General features: G+C 51.0%; 1 non-coding gene across 1 annotated transcript; it reads right to left on the bottom strand.

Annotated features, from left to right (window-relative positions):
• Window positions 1-2522: 2522 nt before the first annotated feature.
• LOC115933620 (U7 small nuclear RNA) lies at window positions 2523-2583 on the bottom strand. The gene has a single exon (XR_004069486.2). It is a non-coding gene; the product is annotated as a U7 small nuclear RNA (small nuclear RNA).
• Window positions 2584-3988: the final 1405 nt, after the last annotated feature.

Below are 3988 nucleotides of genomic sequence, written 5' to 3'. Positions count from 1 at the left end.
GGGGCGGGCCGGAAGGCGCTCGCCAAGCCGTGGCTGCGGCTCATTGGTCCTGGTGGACATCGCTCACTCACATATCCAATGGGAGGCGGCCGGGTAGAGGTTACCGGTTTGGTTTTTTTCACGGGGGCGGTGGCGAGCAGCGGAAGGCGGGGCCTGCTGGGGGCGGGGCTGGCAGTCTCGGGTCGCACCGCCTCAGCTCCTCCTGGCCCTCTCGGGGTGCTGCTCGGAGGGGAGTCCAGTACTGGGCGTTTTTACCTTAGTTCCTTATTCTGCACCCCCCCCCCACCCTGCCTCCTCCTTGCCTGTGTGCGCCCCCACCCTCTTTATCCCGGGGGAGCGTGACTCGGCCTCAGAGCACCCACGGTCCTGGTAGCTGACAGGGAATTCCTCTTGTGCCCGACGAATATTCCGTGGACACACATTTACTCCGCACGCGCTGTCTGCAATGTAATTCGACAAGTTTCTATTTTGTTGAATTACTTTTGAAAGTTCTTCCGTCCAGGGCGCATGGCTCTGCAGAGCCTTCTCCTCCTTCTCTGGAGAATCCCAGGGACTTAAGCGGTAGCCTCCTCACTGACAGGGTCTCCACTTTGTCCTGGGGGGCGAGGGGGCTGGCAATGCGCTCGCGTGGGTGTGTGCTTTGTAAAATATGCAAAAGTGAGAAAAAAATGTTTGTGGGGCAGGCTGGCGAGCAGTGGCATGATACAGCTCACTGCAGCCTTGAACTCCTGGGCTGCAGTGAGCCTCCTGCCTCGGCCTCCCAAAGTCCTGGGATCACAGGCATGGGCCACCACGCCCGGCAAAAGTAAAAATTTTTTTGTTTTTTTTTTGAGATGGAGTTTTTGCCCTTGTTGCCCAGGCTGGAGTGCAAAGGTGGGGTCTTGGCTCACTGCAACCTCTGCCTCCCGGGTTCAAGCGATTCTCTTGCCTCAGCCTCCCGAGAAGCTGGGATGACAGGTGCATGTCACCACGCCCGGCTAATTTTTGTATTTTTAGCAGAGACAGGGTTTCTCCATATTGGCCAGGCTGGTCTCGAACTCCCGACCTCAGGTGATCCGCCTGCTTCGGCCTCCCAAAATGCTAGGATTACTGTCGTAAGCCACCACGCCTGACCTAAAAGTAAAATCTTTCAAGCACAAGTTAAGACCACTGTATCTTTCCGCCTTGATTCTCCCTCCTATGTTTGGAGTGGACTTGGACATTTTGTTTTTGTATTAGTAATTTCTCCATATTGTAGTGTGTAAGGCATAAGTATTCTTAGGCAGGGGTCCAGGAGTGGTGGGGGCCGGCTGGTGGGCCTCCTGGAGGAAGTGGCACTAGAGCTGCGTTTGGAAGATTTTTCAGGCAAACTGAACTCAGAGGCACAGCAGCCCTCTGAAGTCACGGGGGCCTCTCCTGGAAGCCACATGCCAGCATTGATTTTCCCCAGGGAGGCTGCTTGTCCCGGGACAGAAATCCTCAGCTTGGTACCCCGGGCAGCTCCTCCTGAATGTGAAGGTGCGTGGGAAGCCCAACCGGTGATCGCAGGGCTGTTTGGGATTCACAGCAAAGGGCAGTGGACTGCGAGCCTGTTCCTCCAGGCCTGTCTGCTTTCCCTGAAGGGCGCCTGAGGGGCAATGAATGCTGTTTGTTTTTCTGACCCCTTTCCTGCATTTGACACATTTCCCCCCTTAAATTTGCTGCTGTTGCTGACTGGATTACAGCGAAGTCCTTCCTTTTCCTCTCAGCCTGGAAAGTCATGCTTTTCCTCCCCGGATGGAGGGATTTAATTCTCTTACCAGAAGAGGGCCCCTTCATTTGTCTTTACGTTAAGACAGTTAACTTTGTCCCCATGGGCCACAGACATCACAGCTTCCACAACGCACTCACGATCGAGTTTGTTTTCTCAGGGTTGTGAGTTGATCGCAGCCTCTCCAGGCCTGCTGTGTTTGGGCAGCAATCCTGCTTGGAACAGAACCCTCGAACTGCGGTGGCCCACACTGCCAGTGCCCTCTGTGTGCTGTGTGGTCTCTGTCCCAGTTGGCCTCAGGGCTGATCCTTGTGGAGAAAACAGAGGCCAAATCATAACTCCCTGCTAAATATCCCAGGTCACTGGCTGCTCTGGACCGTGGGCTGAATGCGCAGCTGCACGAGGCACACACCCCTGTGAAGCCCACTGTACAGGCACAGGCTTCCAGAAATGCACAGGCTTCTGGAAATGCACAGGCCTCCGGAAATGCACAGCCTTCTGGAAATGCACAGGCTTCCGGAAATGCACCAGGGCGTGTTGCTCATTTCTTTTTTCATTAAAACCAAATGCACATTAACAACCTAATTATACGAGCAACTGTCTCAGGCACAGTCACTGGCCCCAGGGAGCACATAGCCAACAGAGAGGCACGTTACACTGCGGTATTCCTCATGCTCTGACAAAGAGAAGCCCCTGGTACAGTGGAGCCCAGAGGAATAACTTCTTTTTTTTTGTTTCTTCAGTGTGGTAAAATATACATGCAGTTTTCCATTTCACACATTATTAGGGGTGAGGGGGCTTCCAGTAAAAGCTGGAAAATCTGCTAGACAAATTCTAAATAAGTTGTAACACCCCCTTTTACTTTTTTTTTTGAGACAGTCTTGCTCTGTTGCCCAGGCTGGAGTGCAGTGGCGCAATCTCGGCTCACTGCAACCTCCACCTCTTGGGCTCAAGTGATTCTCCTGCCTCAGCCTCCCGAGTAGCTGGGACTACAGGTGCACATCACCATTGCCCAGCTAATTTTGTATTTTTAGTAGAGACGGGGTTTCACCATATTGGCCAGGCTGGTCTCGAACTCCTGACCTCATGTGATCCGCCTGCCTCGGCCTCCCAAGGTGCCGAGATTACAGGCATGAGCTACTGCGCCTGGTCAGCATCCATTTTTAAGTGTACAGTTGAGTGGCATTAAATACATTCACAATGTTGTAGAACCATCCCCACTAATCATCTCTAGACCTTTTTTGTCACCTTAAACAGAACCTCTGTACCCATTAAGCAGTAACTCCCCCTTCCCTGCTGTCCCCAGCCCTTGGTTACCTCTATTCAACTTTCTTTCTTTATGAATTTGGCTAATGTAGGTACTTCATATAAGAGAAATCATATTTGTCTTTTTTTTTTTTTTTTTGAGATGGAGTTTCACTCTTGTTGCCCAGGCTGGAGTGCAGTGGTGCAATCTGGGCTCACTGCAACCTTTGCCTCCCGGGTTCAAGCTATTCTCCTGCCTCAGCCTCCCAAGTAGCTGGGATTACAGGCACCCACCACCATGTCCGGCTAATTTTTAAAATTTTTTTAGTAGAGAGGGTTTTCATCATGTTGGACAGGCTGGTCTCGAACTCCCAGCCTCAGGGTGATCCACCCGTCTCGACCTCCCAAAGTGCTGGGATTATAGGCGTGGGCCACCATGCCCAGCCTGTATCATTTTTTTTTTTTTCAAAACACCATTTTCCTCTCTTTTTTACAGGCTCCAGCCTAGAGTCAGATGTTGGGTTAAACTATCTTGTCTCTTCAGCCTCTATTCATTTGGAACATTTTCATGCCCTTTTTGTGCTTTTTTTTTTTTTGGCATGGACACTTTGGAAGCACACAATTCCACCTCCCCACTTCTAAAAATACAGCATTTTTCATTTAGGTTTATCTGAAATTTTCTTGCGATTGGACTCAAGTCATGCCCTCTTGCCAGGAAGACCACATATGTGACTGGGATTTTTTTCTTTGTACAGCCTTCCTTTTTTCTGCAGTTATTTTGCTTCCCAAGATCAGAGGGTGAGCTTCTACTTCCTAGAATCAGGTTGTAGCAGAGCTGAAGAAAGTCTTAGAGGACATGAATTCAACATTCTGTTTTGTTGGGGGCGGAGGGTGGAGGCGATGGGCAAGGGAGAGATGTCATGTGGCCTGCCCAAGACCCACACTGGGCATGTGCTTGGCACAGTATAGGCTTTCAAGGAATGTCCTCATTCAACTTAGTTAATGACATATCAA

The sequence above is a fragment of the Gorilla gorilla genome, chromosome 12 (genome assembly GCF_029281585.2).
Source record: "Gorilla gorilla gorilla isolate KB3781 chromosome 12, NHGRI_mGorGor1-v2.1_pri, whole genome shotgun sequence".
Classification (NCBI taxonomy): domain Eukaryota; kingdom Metazoa; phylum Chordata; class Mammalia; order Primates; family Hominidae; genus Gorilla; species Gorilla gorilla.
This window is presented reverse-complemented; position numbering and strand designations above follow the sequence as displayed.